This window comes from Cephus cinctus, unplaced genomic scaffold (assembly GCF_000341935.2).
Source record: "Cephus cinctus unplaced genomic scaffold, Ccin1 Ccin1_scaffold0153, whole genome shotgun sequence".
Taxonomy (NCBI): domain Eukaryota; kingdom Metazoa; phylum Arthropoda; class Insecta; order Hymenoptera; family Cephidae; genus Cephus; species Cephus cinctus.
The window spans coordinates 1,376,423-1,395,808 of NW_014332881.1; the positions used below are offsets into that span (position 1 = coordinate 1,376,423).

The 19,386-nt window shown below is 45.8% G+C and overlaps 1 protein-coding gene across 3 annotated transcripts in view; it reads left to right on the plus strand.

The window, feature by feature from the left end:
* LOC107263531 (discoidin domain-containing receptor 2) overlaps positions 1 to 19,386 on the plus strand; it is a 97,104-nt gene that overhangs the window by 17,476 nt on the left and 60,242 nt on the right. For 2 of the 3 annotated variants that reach the window (XM_025080642.1, XM_015730851.2), the window contains exon 2: positions 2,743 to 2,958. The exons of the other annotated variant lie outside the window; for it this stretch is intronic. The gene's annotated coding sequence lies outside the window, so the exon portion shown is untranslated. The remainder of the gene's footprint in view (positions 1 to 2,742; positions 2,959 to 19,386) is intronic. 3 annotated transcript variants of the gene reach the window in all.

Here is a 19,386-nt window from a genome sequence, read left to right on the forward strand (position 1 = left end):
GGGGGGGGGGGGGGGAGGGGTCGATGATTCCGCCGACCAATTTTCTAAAGGAGGATCCCATCGCTCGGCCTACCGCAGCTTCAAGGACGCCCTCGAAAACCCCTTTCCCACAAAAGCACTCGTGGGAATTCGTTAATTCTCGATTTGCTAACTCGCGTCGTCGCTCTCGCAAATAAAGTTGGCTAACGACACGAGAGCCAATTGCTGCCTGAGAACTATGGCACTTGAAATCGGCCTTCTTCGCGCTCCTCCTGTTCTTCTTTTTCTGTGCCTTTCTGCATTTAAGTGAGTGCCAGCTAAGTGAACGACTCTTCGTTCATCCAGTGCATACCCTTTTCGCTATATATATACTATACTTCGCTGTACTTTGGGTATTATGCTGTGCGAAGATCATTACTCTACACTGACGATTAAAGTTCTGATCTCTGGTGCGTTTGGTAGGTGCACCTACATGTAGTCCAAGTGCTTGGACGAGGCCGAGACGATCGTCTGGAGAACTGAAATAGTTTGCGAGTTGAACGTCCCTTCGTTCCTTAACCATTCTCAGGCTTTTTAAGTCCTTCCAAGCCCGGTCGATAAGTCCCGGACTTCTTTCACGTGAGCTGAATGACTCGTCTTGAGAAAGTACAGCAGCCTTTTTGAGTTGTGTATATATACATTATACATATACATATATATATATATATATATATGTTTATGTACCGGCGAATAGATATCTTTACCGGAAAGTAGATATACGCGCGTGCCTGTAAAGGGCTGGTTAAAGAGCCGTGTCTGCATGAACTGGAAGCATATAGCGGCACCAGTCTAAAGGATCGTGTACGCTCGAGAAAGCATGCAGGCTCCTGTATAGGAATACGCTGGAGCATCGTTTGACCATTGACCCGCATTCGAGGTTAAAGGACATAACGGTAATGGGGTAGTGGGTTCACCTCGTCACCTTTCCACTTCCTAGGCGCGAGGCCACTTTCGCCCCATGGGGTAAGCGAGGCCACTTCGCCTCTTCCTCGTAATGCAAACGAGTCACTATGGCAATTTACATTTCCATTAGTCGCGTGTCTCAGCTCCGAACAATAAATCTGGCTTTTCGGCTAATGCGAATTCGTCAGACCTCGCGTTCCCGGGGGCTGAATCTCTGCGGCCGATATAACAGGACAAAGGATGTTAGTTATTTCGACATTGTCTGCGAAGAAATTACATTGCCAACGGGGGGTTTGCAGTGCTTTTTCCAGGTGGTAGAGGCTGAACCTCCCTCGTCCTGCCACTACCCCCCGGTGAAAGGAAAAAGGGCCTGGAAGGCGTTCGTGGGCCATCTTTTTTTTTTTTTTTTCCTTTTCTTTCATACAGAACAACATCTAATAACAGCGCTAACGCCGAGTCATCGCCACGAAGTCTTCCGTCGTAGGGTTCGCACTGGCTCACGGGAATCCTGCGAATTTCCGGAAGTTCACGTAAAAATGTACCGAGAGAGATGAAGGAGCGCCACCTGCTAAGCTTTTTAAAGTGTCTTGCTTATTCAGACTTATTACCCCAGCCAGTCTTCCCTGGGTCCGCCTTAGCTTCCGTGTCGGCAAGAAAACCGGCGGTGCCTCCTTCACTCGGCTCCCAGGCTCGCGCTTGCCTCGCTACGTCATTACCTCCCGGTCTCCCGTAATTGTTATAAATTGCTCCTTCGGTTTGTAAAATGATTTACCAGCCCCTGCGTCCACGTCGACGGCGCCCCATAAGGCTCGCGCATAAATTACGACAATGATTTTCGTCGAAACAACGTAATTTATGACCTCTGACCTCTGCGCACAAACGCCCCGTGCCAGCATCGTAGCCGAGCTAAAATTCTCGTGAAATTTTGATTTTTTTTTTTTTTTTTTTTTTCGGGTTGAAAAAAATTTCCAACTCATCGCGTACCTTGCACAAGGAGACTGTCGTCGGAGACGTCAGCCTCAGGCCACAGTCTCCTGCTTTCTCCTTGCTATCCTACAGGAATATTCCAGGACGAATTTGCTGCAGGGACGCCCGGGTTGTTTCCGAATGAATGCAAGCGCATCCCGGATATGAGGGCGCAGCCGGAAAGACAGTGGAGGTTATGCCGTAGCTCGAGCAGAGAAGAGAGAGGGGAAGAGTTGGTTCGGTGGGAGGGGGGGGGGGCGAGGGTTAATCTCGAGGATGTCTGGCATGATTCCCGGATGGAGGTTTATTGCGTCGTAACATACCGCGGCAGGCAAGAACCGCCCGGCTCCCAAAACTAACCTCAACATACTCGACTCCCATCAGATTTCGTAGCTTTGGGATTTTACGTTCGGGATACACCTTCCGAAAGAATATTATCTTCAATCACGATTCCTGGGATGGAAATCTCCTACAGCGCTTCCGGATACGCGTCTAACATTTATACGCACGCCGTACGACTGCCGTACCACACGAGGATCCTTAGAAGAGGGAAAATAATAAAAAAGAAGAAATTCGCTGAAACTTTTATTTCTACTTCCGGTCCACGAAACGTCACTACAAACTTAAGAGACAAATTGCTCGGGCAATGTTGACGCAGTGACTCACTGACTCTCGTATACGGCGCACTGACTCACCAAGTTCCCTTGAATTTCCGGAGGTGTCGGCGTGCTGGCTACGTGGGAGACCCCCTTGAGCGATTATAACGTTTAGGCGTGGCGTGAGTCGTGAATGCGCTTATTAAACCCATTGTCAAGTTTCCCTTGTAAACTTTGACGAAATCCTATCTTGTTACAGGAGGTACGGTCGGTAACGTATCCTGAGAGTTTGACGTCGTCTCTGCCGCACTAGGACGAGATTCGATCGGATCGCTCGCGGCGAGTCGTCACTTCTGCAAACTCGGGAATTTCAAGAATGCACCTTGGACGGACTGTACTTGCGGGAGGCAGCGGGTGACTGGAAAGTTTTAGGAACTCGCAAGTGAAATGACTCGTGACCTCAAAGGCTTTTCGGGTAAGTCAATAAATTATTTTACAAATTGATTTACCCTGGTCAATGGTTATTATGAAAAAGTTTTTAATGCTAATTACTATCCGTTCACCGTGTATAAGACCGTTGTCGAGTATCAAGACGAGTGACGTCTTAACAAAGGGTTACGGAATTGCCGAAATTATATCTTTTTCACGTACCCAGTGGCTGACCAATAATATACGACAAAGGTATGGTATACTGTTATATCGATGAAACATAATAATCTACTATACCGATGTATAGTATACACTTTGTTATTTTTCCTACTCCTTCTTTGTACGTGTCTACGTCAAATACGAACTCTGCAATTGGACTTCGTTACGGTCCATACAGATTCTCAAGTCCTCTCTCGACAGCGTTTGTCCACAATGGTATTGTTCAAAGCGGGTGGTATATTCTAAAGCGGGTGGTGGTGAAACCAACCGCCATCAAAACTCCCATTCGACTTTCTCAAGTATCTATGAACTCGCAGTGATAAATTAATAGTTGGACCAAAGCTTCTCGGACGGCAGAGAAAATCCCTTTTAGTGCTCCGTATACATGGACTTAGGAATCTCTGCAATTTCCCCGTGACACGTATACCCATCGGGTACCGGATGCTGGAGCGTCGTCAATTGCGAATTAATCTTCAGTGAGACGCGATGGAAAGGCACGTTAAATAGAAACAGCTTGAGTCTCCTGTCGCATCTTCCCCTCCCTCCCCCCACCCATTCCACATACTATGTACGCGTGTGGCGGTCAATTACAGCGAGTAGGTGCGACATGTGCCGTATAGTGACTCAGTGGCGAAGCCCCTACATTTTTTTTTCACCATTAAACAGAGATAGCAGTTTTAACTGATCCGGTAGAGGATAACGAGGCAATATGGCAAAAAGGGTTGACGAGGAGTGTCCTTTGCAAGTTGCAATGGCTCAGCTAGGGGTGTTTCAGACACGAGTCATTTTCTTGGCTAACCGAGATTCCGCCATTCTCACCACACTAATGAGGATACTTCGTGGGATACTAAAACTCTACGAAACGTTGTTGTTGTATATATATATATATATATATATATATATATATATATATATATATATATCGTCCTTCCGAAATATAACAGTTGGCGATTTAAAGCGTCACCGACGTCAAACCCAAACTCCGCGGAGCATCTAGGAGCGGCCGCGATATAAAGTACATCGACGAGGTTAACGTATAATATTATGTTAATAGCGACCTTAACAATAACTCGGTGCGCCTTAATAAATGTTGATGTACGGCGCGATATCGGCAGGCCTATGTAATATTCAAATTATGGTTCCGCCCCGCGAGGTATGGTAGGTAGGTGGAATACGCCGGAGAATTTTTATGGTTTTAAAAGGCCAGGTCGTTCGATTCGGTAGACTGTAACGTGTGGATTTAATGGGACACCCCGTACGTGGTATAGGTACGACCCCCCCCTTACTCCCGACAAATCCTGCTGCTGTCAAAGGAAATATTCATGAAGGACCATTAGTTTACTTGAAACCTAAAAAAAAAAGTCCTTACACAAGGCACTTGTTCTTTGACTTTTATATTGGATTTTGATAGGCTGTCTACGTGCGTTCGTACAGACGATTGATACCCAATCGGTAGGTATAGAATTAATAATCGATCCTCGCGCTGCACTCGTATATCGACTATGGACAATGAACAATCGAAACTCCATACGTAGGCGTGTTTAAAGTTGACGACATGCATGCGCGCACGTGGTGTGATTTGGCTATGAGATTAAACGAGTATAATAATAATAACATCGTAGAAGGAATAAAAGAGCCTTATTTTGTTTTAAAATTATTATATGGTTTCCAAAGCGACCCGCGTTGTTCGCGAATCTAAGGGGGATGGCAAAGTAGGAGGAAGCCACTGCGCTAGGAAAACTTTTATTTCACCGTGTACAATTATTGCCTCGTACGTTCTTGTCTCTCTGTTCGACCTGCGCTCGGTATACGAAACGCAGAAATTCATATACGGTAGCCACTAACGGTCCATTAAAATATGTTTCATTTCAATTTACAGTACGTCGCGCGTAATACCCCGTGTAAACGCATGCCGCCGGATTACATATATTACCAAAATCACGCGGGGTATTCCCTTCGCGAACATTTATTCACTTTGCGTAACGTGCAGTGGGCTATCTTGTTAGTCCGATAATCCGATATTGCCCAGTACGGCATTAAAACGTAAATACCGAGCGTACGCCCGCTCAAGTACACAACAGCCGCTGGACCGAATCTTTTCGGAGCGCGGCAAATGCGAAATCATATCGTGAAGCGAAATGCGGCTTATGCGATACGTGTACATATATGTACCTTAAATAAAAATCCTAAACGGATTAAAGCCCGCCGACGGGATAACCCGCAACGCGACCAAGTATCTCAGCGAAATGGAACGAAAATATCGAAGACGCTGGATACACGAAACTTCAAAGCTTGATCTGCCCTGAATAAAACGTGTACGGTTTCCGTGAAGCGACGAAGCTTTGGTATTTCGTCGGATAGAAATGACAGGGGCAACAAAAAGGTAGTTTAACAAAGTAGAAAATACGCGAAGCGTTGAATAGAGTGATGCTGGTTGGTAGTAACGTTATATCTGATACATGGTTTTCCACGTTATCACGTGTACGCAGGAAAGGGGATCAGGCTGGAAATGACGTTTAGATAGAACGGATGTGACAGTCTGTTTTGACAGTTGCCATAAGGTTGGATTGGTCATTTGGATGAAATTTTTTCGAGCGGATATATGCGAAATCATTTAAAAGTTATGGCCATTCAAAATTACAGTGGCAGCATAGGCAAATTGATGAAGGTGTATAACTGTATGGTGGCTGCACGTCGGCCAGTTTAGCTACGGGTACGTCTGTCCTTCTCTCGCGCGTTTCGGTCGACATACTACTGTCTCGCTCGCACTCGTTTTGATGTATGGAGAACGTCAAAATCATGAGGATTTTTACGTCTTCTTCGATAAAGAGTTTATTCAATGCGGGCTGTCCGCTGTTGGATAAATATGTCAATCGACATTGAAATACCGTGTTGACTGTTTAGCGTTGTCAAATATAGTGTTTAACCGATACGACCGAATGGCAGCTGTCACGTGCTAATGGTGGGTTTTAGCTGAATATATTTGTACCGGCAGTGTCGCGAGGCAGAGATATACGTGTGCGACGAACCGAAGGGAGCAATTGTTTCTCGAAATTCGACATTTGGACTTTTTCTATCTTTCAAAAAAATGGCCGATTCTCGTGTACGCCTCTCTTAGGCTCATCGTGGGCTCTGTGCCTCTATTGTTGTCTGGAGAACAATTTCGACCCCTGTTCCGTGTCGTCACGATCAATGTCTATGACGTCATTAGATAGTCTCTTACGTGCGAACGTTATAGAGAGAAAACAAGCCTCGGCCCTTGTGAAATCTCTTGTAAAAGAAATGGAGCGCTCTCTTGGCCCGCTGCCGTTTCGTACCTTGGCTAGCCTCGCGAAACCATTCAGAATATTCAACCACCGTCTGCTCCGCAATCGGTGGACTCTGGCCAACCGGAGGAAACACTGTCGTGATTAGGGGGACGCGTCGCGACGCTGCTTCAGAAGACTTGAAAGAACCGTGGAAATGAGCCGGCAGCCTGAGACATGTTTTTAGGTCTACAGCCGTACAGTGTGGTACATGCTTATATGTACTATCTATATGGACGTGTGTATATAATAGCGCCCGGCTACTGTGCTACATGGGCGCTCAGTCTGGGCTGGCTTGAAATAGAACGTCATTCTGAATTCCGTCATTGACGGGAGGGACTCTCAATCTCTCTAGCAGGCCTCTCTTCGATCCATCGGACCATGAGGGAAGAAAAGAGTCCGCGCTCGGAAGGCTTTCAAAGGGAACGTATATATCAAATTTCGTGGTCGCGGAAAATTCTCGGGAGGATTGCCGTCTAAAAGCTTCGAGAATGTGGGAAAAAAAGGGAATTTTCTTTCACGAATGGTCAGTCGGTCATCCGTCGAGCATGCGCCTAGGTCGAAAAAAAGGAAGAAAAAAAAAGATTGGTCGACCGATGCGTACCGGATCGACCCCTTCGTACACTGGCTGACGGCCGGCTCTGCTGACTTCATCAAAAGCCGGCTTGAATAAATAATTCAAGCCCTCGCTCGGCCGGCGAACAGATGTCACGAGGAATAAAAAATTTTATCAATACTCCTCGTTTTCGACGTCACGAGCCATTTAACAACCTTGCACGACGGCTAATCGACCTTTATCATCCATTAACGAGATTATCCCAGCGCGGTTTGGGGGGACGTGGAAGTACCTCCTCTCGCGAAAGGTACACACTCCTGATAAGCGTAGAGTGTACTTCCGGCGGTGCGACTTCAGCCACGATATCCGGTGAATTTCACGTATTAAAAGCCTCTTGGAAGCTCTAGGAGAAACGAACCTAGTCCAACCTCGAAAACACCCTGGAGAATCTCGGTGTTCGTCTGACCCTTGACCCCTTACCCTCTCGCCGCGATAACGGGTACGGAAGCATGGCGATGATCGGGGACGGGAGCCAGAAGGGAATAAAGAATGCGAGGATGCTGCGAAGCAGGATAGCCGGGAGGGGGGAGGCTACGGCCAAGCAAATTGGGAGTAAGATATGTGATGACGTAGGGAGAGCACCAGCCCCCGCTGTACCGCCGGTGCGGCGGCAATAGGAGATGCGCGGCGTGTGTTTTATTGGCCCCGGGATAAATGGAAGCTCATTTCACGACCTCTAACTCGACCATAAAAATGATAAAGAAGGATATCACTGACACAACTGCCGTGAAATATCAAAATACATATGGAAGCCACGCGGGATATACGCTTTATTGAGAATCAATACCGTCCCTTCGTTCGATCGACGTGACAAGATACGAAAGTTTACGTTCACGTGCGATATCGATGCTCGCCACACGCGAATTTCCTACTTGACGCTCTCCCGAACTTTATCGTCATACCTCTGAAGTTCCCATTGGATCTCTCACTCGCCATCTGCTGCCCCCTTGCGTCACGCGATCTTCCACGCGACTCCTCTTCCCCCCGCCCCCCTTTTCTTTTTATCCCCGGAAGTAGCGAGGAGGTAAAGTGGGACGTATCTGCGGCACTTGGAGACTTCCCTTCCACTTTCGCACGAGGCTCGACTGATAACGATCATTTCGACGTTCGAGTCGGCGAGTGACATTAGAAATGTTATCTTCTCCGAGCACTATGGAATCTCTCCCGGTAAGGATCCCATAACTCCAAGTAGGAGAGAACGATCCTCCGTGCGACCAGGAAGCGGTGCCAGCCGCGTCTGCGAAGCCTCCAAGTTTACTATTTCGAATCCGGATACTGTTTTACGTGGAGCACTTTACCGTGCTCTCGTATAAGCGATACGTTCGCATTGAACGGTCCTTTTAGCGAGAGCATGTTTTCAAAGCTTTTTATGGGGGAAAAAAAAAAAAAAAAAAAAAAAAAAAAAAAAAAAAAAAAAAAAAAAAAAAAAAAAAAAAAAAAAAAAAAAAAAATGTAATATCGGTACGAGCTTTATCCAAATGGGTCCGAGGACCGGGCGATGTGTTCTCCGTGGGATTTTCAAGAATTTACATTGAAAATCGGGTGACAATCGACTCCTCGATTTACGGGACACGTTCATGTGTCATTTATTTGTCTGCTATGAGAATCACTTGAAAAAGTGAAAAGGGTGACGTGGAAAAATTCGTTGATACAGTTTCTGCTTTCGAAATGACCCAATTCGGTGGGACAAACGCTTCCTTGCTCGTTTACGAATCACAGGGCACATTCGCGGTATGCTACGTACGTTTCGAGTGAAGTACAGCAGCCAGTGAAACCAAAGGAGTTGATGCCTGCAGGTATCCAGCTCGCACTCTTTCAAGGACCATTATGCGCGTCGAGGCAAAGAGGATCGCGTCTATGGGAACGCTCTCTACATAGACGCCAAGTGTAATGGATCGTTGAGCAGCGCAGTAACGGACCTTTGAAGAAGCCATTACGTTACGCACGGAGCTTTGCCCAGCAAGATGTCCCGACGGTCTCAGTAGGTGGTAATCGTGGCTTGTAAGCTCATGGAGGATCGCTCGCGCTTGGATGCTACTGGGGATGAGACAAATGGAATGAGTGAAATGAATAGATAATACCTGGAGGAGAGATTGCGAAATGAATTAAGGGGATTGATAGAGGGAGAAAGGAGGGAAAAAATAGAAACCTGATGAGGGCAGCCTGTTCACTATTTCTCATCGGTATGCTGGGTTAACCAATTCACTGCTGGGATTGATCTCGTCACGAAGTCCCGGGAGAAGCTTCGTGCGTTTTATACTCCCTTACTGGAGGCATATGACGCGCGTGCTTTTCCGGCATCCCATGAATGGTTAAAAAATTCCATATCATTTCTAAAGTAACCGCAATCTGTCAAATAGACTGGATATCGCGAAGGCCCACGTCAGGCTATAAATTGACGTGTAGCGAACACCGAAAGCGACCACCAATCGGCATCGCGAAAAGCGGTGACAAAATTTCGAGATATTTGCCATACCGTGATACGTCCCCGTGTATCTCGTGCGAAAGAGATACCGGGTGTATATTATATTCCGTGAACATTGAAAGTTTCGAGACTGGCCAAACGTGAAAATTCAGACCCGGGACATGGTCCCGACCAGCCGAGTCACCCGGGTCGACCATTTTCTAGATACGTGCTAAATCATTTTTATTTGCAAGATATTGTAAGCTCGTACGACGTGCACCCATTGGACGATATTGGAGAGTGCTGATATTTCGTGTAAAATTCATCACCGGTTATAACGATAATGACTACGTGCTTTGCGCGCTGAATCATTCATGACTCTGGGGAGGGTCAAGTCTTGAATGTCCATCGAGTGTGACCTCGATCGTCCCGCATCACTTCCGACTTTTTTCAGGTGTACTTCCGCTGGAGGACTTTCCACCTCACCCTTGTTTTTTTTCTCTCCCTCCATTTTGCCAGTCTCTCCCGCTCACCCCCCACTCCGTGTCTCCCTTGATCTATCTTCCACTGGATGCGCGTCCCATATTCCATTCTATTCCCATTATTACTTCGTTCCGCGTGCCGCAATTCGGCCGTCCTGCACGTGAATATTATCCAGCATGTAATCCCCGTTTCTTTCTAGCCGTGTAGCGTAACTCAAAAGCATCCCCGGATAACCAGCCCGCTCGGATGGTGGACGCTCGGGGAATACTTTTTTCAGCTCGATCCATTACATAAAAATGTGATAAAACGGTCATAAAGTAGAGCGTCGCGGGAAGCGCGTGTAGCGTCGTTAAAATAAAATAATGTATTTGTATCACGGGGCCGACGTGAAAGTCGGACGGGAAGCAATTAATGGCCACTCTTGGCTTTTCTCGCTCCACCCCTTTGGCTCCCCTTCCTCGTGGATAAATATACAGCGTATCTGCTAGATCTTCCTTATCCTCCGTCTGGTCCAGTACTCGATCCGAGTAGTTTATTGTGAAAAATAATAATCCTGTATAGCAAGATCGACAGACAGAAACCAGCTGCTTCGAGCTGTACTTACTTCCATAGTATATATATATATACGAAGCTTCGTAAAGTCCCCATATCCTACACCCAAGACTTACGGTTTTCCCATCTTTTGCTTTTTCAGACCGTATTTCTTTGGCTCTCCTCCTCTCTGTCTCTCTCTCGCTCTCTCTTGTCCACGTCTCTCTTATGCTTCCGACGCTTCTCTCGTATCTCGGCCGAGAGAGATATATCGACGGGTCACGGAGCTCTCGAAGGCTTCTCACAATTGAACGCATTAATCTTGACGGCGACCCGGTGAGCTTCGAAACGGACCCTGAGCTTTTCGGCGTCAACGACGCAATAAAGGACGGCGACCCGGTGTTTATCGCGTTAGATTTCGCGTTTCTTGAAAGAAAGAAAGAGAGAGAGAGAGAGAGCCCATCTCGCTCTGTATCTCGATTTCAAGCAAGACGCGTGTATATTACATGCGCGAGAAGAAAATGAGTGAACGATAGTCAGAGAACGTTCGAGGAGACGCTTGGAGAATCGAAGGCAGGAGGGAAAGAGCCACGAGGATCCTTGCAGGAGAGAACGGGAGAGAGAGAGAGAGAGAGAGAGAGAGAGAGAGAGAGAGAGAGAGAGAGAGACAGACACAACGGGCGCTAAGCTGAGCCGTAATCGTCTTATTCCGTGTTAAATCGCTTTCCCTCGTCCCTGAGAGGCATCCCTGCTTGCTCTCCGAATACGACTCGGCTCCAGGATACGACCTAGAGCCATTGTCTCGGGCTTACCAACTACATAGTTATAAGCTGGTAAGCGGCTGGAATTCGCAGATTAAAAGCAGGCTGCTTTCTTTAGCGGGAGTCGTGTCAAACGTAATACCGACCCATCTACGTAACAGTTGGGTAGTACAGAGCAAGCTGGTGCTTTGTTCCGTGCGACCTTACAAATAACCGAAATCTTCTCATTGGCGTCTACAGGCGTTCAAGTGGCCGTGAACCAAGTGCCAGTGGCCAATCACTGCAGTGCCTGACAATGATATCACGTCAATTCGTATAATGGACTCGTGATCGGTCTCAATTGACCTTCGATGTCAATGCTCTCTAGATCGATCCGATAGTTGGAACATCAGTTTATACCGCTGCTAGACGGCGGAGCCCATAAAGTTAAGTGTGCCTTCTGTAGCTACTGCCAACACTGCCATTCGTGTCTTTCTTATCTAACAGCGCGCCAGTCCAAGTCACCCCGAGCACCTTGCTCAGGAAATCAGGATCTCAGGTCGTGATCGGAGGAGATCGAGATGGCGCGGATAGGGACGAACGAGAGTACGTGAAAGAAAGTGGGTGAGGCCGGAGGACGTAATCCACAACGAGCTACGTCGTCGTCGTCGTCGTCGCCGTCGCCGTCACCGCAACCATTGTACACTGTGGGGTCGTTCACCGAGATCGTGCTGATTCCTTCGAACGACTCCCCTCCAGGGTATAATCCTTACCCTTTGGACGCCATCTCAATTGACCTCGCTGAGGCCCGACATCCTGGCCGATTATTAGGTCGTCTCACGGGTATACGAGCATACCGAAGCACGCGCTGGAACGACGCTTTTTCTTCCAAAAGATCAAATTTCTCTTTTTTCTTTTTCTTAATCTTTCTCTCTCTCTCTCTCTCTCTCTCTCTCTCTCTCTCTCTCTCCCATATACTGAGTTTACTCTCGTTTCGTTCACGTCTTTTTCATATTCTCTACCATCCGTGTATACGGGGACGTGATGATTATGTACTGGATGCTGCAACGATAAAGTGACGTATAAAAGGGTAGTGAGATCTCCAGTGATATGGTATTTCAGTATATTACTATAACTATATTTATATATATATATATATATAAACGATATGCACAAAATCCTCTTAGCTCCCAATATCCGCTGCTCCTTTTCCTTTCTTTCGATTGAATTGCCTTCCAGGCTAATTCTGGAAATATCACTTCAAAGGTGTTTAATTATAATTCCAGACTTGACGAATCGTTCATACTGCAAACCCATGAAGTTCCTGTATATTATTAGTCGAGAAGCTCTGCTCATTTCTCAGCAATTTTCTTTGCTATTTCACTTTCTGCGTTTCATGTTTCTCGCTCTCGTATTCTTATTCACGGTGCATCCCACCTTTCACTCCCCCCCAGACGTCTTGGATCGTGCTTGTGTCTGTTGCGTCTACGCGCGTAGGAATTATCAAGCATAAAGTTTTTCCTCTGGACGACTTTAAGGGGATGAAACACAACTTCCGGTTACCCTGGTTCTACCAGTCCTCGTGTAATCCCTTCAAATCGCGTCTGATTATTTCCTCAGTCTCGGGGTATTTCCCAGCCACCTTTACACTCGCACCTTTATTGCTCGCGTTTACTGCTGCGATCAGCAGCGGGTCGAGTGGGATTTTAGGTTTTCCAAGGGCCCCGGTTAACTCGAGAAAGGTAAGCCGCCTGCACGGTGGAGATCGCGATTCCTTATCGTCCTCGGTCGACTCGAAAGTTGTTTAATGCTCGAACTAATTATGGCCGTTTACGCCCACCCTCACGGGCAGGCAGGGTGATGTGAGTGCTTTAGATTAACTTGAGATTTTTCTTCGCGCACTTTTACTCCCGTGAGGGTGACTTGGTAATTTTTCTTTTTTTGTCCATTGAAAATCGTAGGAAGCGAAGGGGGGGGTGTATTGAGGAGTGCATACATATATCGTACATCATATATATACCAAGTAACTTTTCGATAAGCCAACCAAGAAAATAAGGGGCGAAGCTTGGCAAAGTGACTGTTTGTCTTTCGGATGGCGCAGGACGGTAGCCATCTGGTAATTGAAAGACGGAAAACTCAAGTAAAAGTGGGATAACCCATTTCCGTCGAAACGATTCCACGTATATTCAGACGCGATAACGAGAGCGAAGAGTTTCGGGGTATACGAGAGAACAGGGTCCCCTTGTCCCTAAAGAAGGACGCTGGTACATCCAGAAGTGAAATGACACGTTCCCCAGTGCAGAACGTCGGAATTTGATATTTTCCTGTAAAAGGGTTTTCTCCGTCCTTTCGGGCGCGACGGCCGTTTTCGGAATTTCAATTTCATCAGTATGCTTTCGAAAGTATTCATAGAGAGAGCTCATTGCGATTCTCGGGAGGGATCGCCTCGTGCCTCGGGGTAGACTCTCGGGCGTTACTATACCAGCAGCTGCCGGTGGCGCCGACGTCGGGGGTCGGCGGTACCCTCCGTGAATTGCCTAATTGAAGCGGCGCGGTGTCGGAAAGACAAGTAACTTGGATTTACCGATATGACCCACTCCGCTAACAAATTGAGTTAGGTTAGTCAAGCTGAATCCAGGATCGGGATGGGAGGGTAGGGTTAGGTTAGGTTAGGTGCTAAGTTCCTTTACGTTATTGGCTTAGTGTGAAACTGCGACTAGCCGGATGACCTTATCGAGCGTGCACTCAATTTCACATTAAATATCACAGACTTGGGTAGACGTATGTCCGTCTAACCTCAAAACTACTTGTCCTCCTCGACCTAACCTGACGCGCTGGGCTTGACACGATCCTGATTCAGTCCCTCGTTACCTCCTCTCCTACTGCCGAGGATGTACGTACGTACTACACCTGCCGCCTTCAATCCTCTACGCGCGCGTGCACGGGCGCACACTGAGCCTCACGGCAAATAAAGCACGTGCTTTACGAGCATCAGGTCATCAGACCTGCTTTTAATTAATGTATCTCGCGCGATGCATGGCCCCTTATTATTTATTGGCTTACTTTAAATATCAAACATTTAAGATCAGCACGGAATTACGAGGGGCCGGCTGCAGATAAGGGGGACCCCCGGTAGACTTTAATATCGCGTGGTATGAAAGTTATCGCGGGACCATCTAGCGAATCGAGTTTTTTCGAGCTAATTAATCTAGTGGTGCCTCTTTAATTACCTATCGCGCGGGCGGTCGTGCGAATAAATTATATGTCGTGCCAATCCACGTCTGGCTGACAGCAGAATCGCTCGGACACACACGTGTCACTGTGATATTCGAGCGTTAACGATATTTCGAATGATCGTAGCTGGATATGTGTAATTTATGATAATAATTTCATACGTCATCGGACTATTCCCATCGGGGGTTACTACGAGGTTCATTTATGACGTCGCGATCTCTAAGGTTCGAGGTTCAAAGGTCACCGATTTAAACGGACACGTATACGGCAGGTGCAATTTGCGCTTCGCTGCTACGTCGATAAGACGGCAGGGAAGTTACACGTAAGGTGGCAGGTTAAAGCGAGGCTGCGTTGAAAGTTTCCAAGGAGCGTCAGACGAAGTTAGCGAAGGCGCGTTGACTTCTTGGTTCCGATAAATCCGCTTGTGAATATGTACTGTGTATGTGTCATGTGCATGCACGCATACAAAATATTTATCCCTCTAATAAGGTTTCTCGTAGTTTATGAGCAATAATTACGCTCGGCAAATTGCCTATCATTTAAGTAGCGTTACAATATATCATAGCTGATTCTATCGCAAGCCTGAAATCAATAATGAACCTTGGGAAGGAGGTCGCGTGGTCCCTGCAGTCGTCACGCATCCCAACACCCGGTCATCCCCTTCGACCAACGCCCCCATTTCGTATAGTGACCTTTCGACCTAGGCGATCCTGAAAACTGTATATGGCTACGTATACATAAGTGTGTCAGTACCAAGTACTCCAGCTTCTTATAATACTTACCCAGTTTCAGTTCCAGTTCCGGTTCTCTATTATCATCTGTATAGTTTCACAAATGGGGACGCCCGACCCCGAATGTCTCTTGCAAAGATCTCGCTCTTGTACAAGAATCGGCTGAAAGTTTTGATCCGGTCGGTTAGACAAAAATTAGCAAGATCCCCCGGGGGACCTTCGAAGGACTTTTCTAAGACGACACTTATATCCGAGTAGGTCACCTGGAGTGCGGATGACTTCAGGTCTTGCAATGGAGAACCAAGTGCAACCACGAGGGTACCGTTTGCCAGGAAAATCCAATGAAAATACGTATCCTCCGGAACTGGACTGGAAAAGTGGAAAAGGTAGCAACGGCTTCGACGTCGAGCGGAACCAGAGTAAAAACTAATTATTTACCACGAGCAAATAATTCGAGGACCTCCAAAGAGTTCCCTCTCGAAAACTACTAGCCGCGGTTTGCCATTACCAACTTTACGTAGCCTGTTGTACGAGGCAATTACTTACGATAAACTTTTCATATCCGATTAACTTGGTCTAAAGAAAAGTACCGGTAGTGGCGTAACTAGGATCTCTATGAGAGATTTGCTACTGGATATAGTATATGTATGTATATATAATATATAGGTGTATATGTATATTAATTAACTGGACCCAATTCTAGATAGGTATCTATCAGTCCCAGTTACACGTTGCGATATTAAGACCCAGAGCCAAGTTCACAGCCATTAGTATCCGTCCAACGGCACGTAAATTACGTATAAATCCGACATATCTGCCGTAGTACCTGGAATGTCCTAACAGTGGGCTAGGTCACCCGGGTCAAATCGGAGAATAACGGGGAGCTAATTTCCATCCCTTTTCCTAATTTATCACCCTTGTACGATGGATATCGCCACGCTTTTGCTGTTCCTTTCTTGCTGGCAGGCATTTCAATATACTCAACGTCTATGCGTATATCTGTTATCAGCATTGACCTTGGGCCATTACCGAGAGCCAGTTTCCTATGAAATCGAAGATGACAATGGAAGATCAGGTACTGGTTGGGGTATTCCATTCGATAGGTTGAAATCTTAGCGTAGGCTTGGAGGTTATGTCCGATAAGGGTGGAGCACTGTACCTATATGGAGAATCGTATATTGTTATGCATTGGATGCCGTGTGATTAGCATGGATCAATTGATTTTATATATTAAGATAATTCATTGATCATCTTAATCGAAGGCGAAACATGTTATCATGACATTACAGAATTGTTTAGGTTCATTTGGATACACTGATGATTATTACTCATCATGATCTACCTTATACATATAGTGGGTATGCAAAATTATTCAAAACTAGAGTATCAACCGAAGTTAGTTCATTCATTTGATATACATAGTATAACCAATTTCGGTTAGTATAATAATAGTCTTGAATCAGATCTATAGTATACGTAAATTATCCTATTGGTAATATACCGTGTGGTTAGTACGTGTTCGTTATCGACTTATTATCAATCATTGTTAATGTTTTCTCATAAGGGGATTTATATATTATATTCCAGCACTGTATTGATATTAACATCCTGTTAATTTTAAATTAGCAGCTTTCCGAAAGGATTACAAGGCTGAGATTTGGGGTTGGGCTCAGACCTCCGGAATGTCGGTACCGGTGTTATCTTAGAAATTCGCGGATCAGACACTCAGGAACCCCCCCACTCCCCCTGAAAATGCCTTAAATTACTTGAAAGGCCCTTGGGCACTAGAAAGTTCGAAGGATCGAAATGCCTCGGGTTCATCCGCTAAAGTCGGCTACATATGGAATATCGTACATTGGATTATAAACCTCAAATGGCTTCGGGGTGTTGGAAATTCTTATCAATTAACACCAGTACTCATACTTTATTTAATTCGTAAAAATGAGCATCGTGCATTTATCATCAAAGGTCATTTAAAAAATAAAAATAAATTTCAAAATATCGATTTTTTGTATTTTTTTTTTTTCCATCACCCGTTCAGCCGATGCAATTTAACAAAAGGAAGTAAATGGCGCATGATTCGATATATCAAACCGTTGAGAAGTAACAGTTCGCCAAGTCCCAGAAAATCCACCATAAATCGTACGAACCGTGTAAATCATTGATCCTCGCTCGGAAAGAGCCTGGGGCGTTTACCTGTCTCGCATAAAACGAGCATGTAAAAGCAACCGTGAAAATTCCCAAGCGATTTCACGCGCCGCGGTAAACATCCCGTAATATCCGTCATCGAAAATGTGACCAGGGAATTAAGAAGCGCATAGGGAAATAGCGAAACATCACGAGTCCTTACATTCAGAAATCCAGTATGCATACGTGCACACGTATATATCGATACTTAATAATATCGATATCGTGAATATATTCACAGCAGAGTCGGTAAAGAGTATCGCTAAGGAATTATTAGAAACGATAATCACACCTGCCAACTCAATATCACGAGCAATTCCGGCTTCCGGATAATTCGGATTCCGATAAACGTCTGAGATGCTTATCAATATCCAACTGATAGTAAGTAGTACTAATAAACGTCAGTAAATTGATTTACCGACGAGTATACTCGAGCCACGTGTCTGAGTATACGTGCATAGTGTTTTCCAAGGTATAGTGACCCTAGGGAGAAAAAAAGAACTAGACTGCCACTAGACTGAAAGTATATCTATTTACATACATAAACAGATACCAGTCATGAAACATGAAACGCATGGAATCGTAGTTACTGTTTTGCTGCCATTCCTGCCACGCAATAAACTACCCCACGCAGCGGTTAATATCTTTAGGGTTTCAATAGGAACGAAGGACCGGCAAGGGTTCAAGGGTCACACGATCGTCTCGTTGGTCGCGTGTCCTGTTTATAGGTATAGCAGACACTGGTACGACTGACTCGAACTAAGCCCAGACTTGCGAAAGTCAAGTCCGATGTCAGTGGCGATGATGGTACCAGTACCGGAAGTCAAGAGAAGTCAAATCGATATTTGATAAATGATCGATCGAACGGTTACTTTACTAGCTATCACTCTCTCTCTCTCTCTCTCTCTCTTTCCCGAGTAACCACGAGAATCATTCTGCCCCTAGGGGAAAAGTCGATTGCCATGATACCGCACTACTACGTGCAGTCACTATGGCGCGGCTGGTAACCGATGCGTGATAAACACATCACCTAATTACGTACGGTGGATCGGTCTGCCCCCTCGACACGCAACTTGATAGAGCCGTACTACTTACTGACGTAGAAGCAGTACGTGTACCTGTACGTACGAATATCTAGTCTCTTCGTGCAAGCCGTATGTGCGCGCGCGCGCACGTATTCTGTGTCTCTAGCCCTTCGTGTTACCTATACCACCAGAGAACCTGCCAGGGACGTTGTTTGGACGTGATTGGGATGATTGGATTAAATTATTAAGTAGAGAGATTGTGGGCATTTCTAACAAGTTTTATAAAACGTGAAATGTAAAATAGGAGTTGAGACGTGGGCGGGTATGAAATATGTAAGTGATCGGTGAAGTTGATTAACTTATTTTTCTTTAATGCATATATCTCATATTCCGAGAATCCAGGGTAACGTAATATCTTGATAATTCGGCTTTTGCAAAATTCAGTGAGAATCCTTCAAGACATAAATTTCGTACCGATATCTCAAACTCTAGCGGATCATTGATTTTCGATAGGTTTAATGATATTCTCACACCAGCTTTGATATACGTCATAGAATCAATTGTCTCATGGTATTACAATTTTATATCAACCCTCTATCCTCTCTCGATTCACCGACGCGCGACATTTCCATTTACTTTCCATTTTTAGCCTCATTATTTTTATTCACTTTTTGCTTTTACCTCTCAGGAATCTTACATCCCTTTGAAACGTGGGATTTTCAATGGCTCGAAGCATCCAGCGAATTTACATAGCTCCTATACTTTTTATGATATCTATATACATACTACGTGCGCTGTAACGTTATTAATATTTATTCGTATATATTTTATTCCTTCGCCATTTGCATACACACAGCCGTGTTTAACCTCATTGACAAGAAAACACTCTGGTGTGTCGTAACTGTTCACAATGAAATTGACTACGCGGTAAACCCGCAGCTTTCGTGCGACCCTTCCCTTTCGTCCCTCCTTACCTTTTCCCCACCGTCCCCCCCCCCC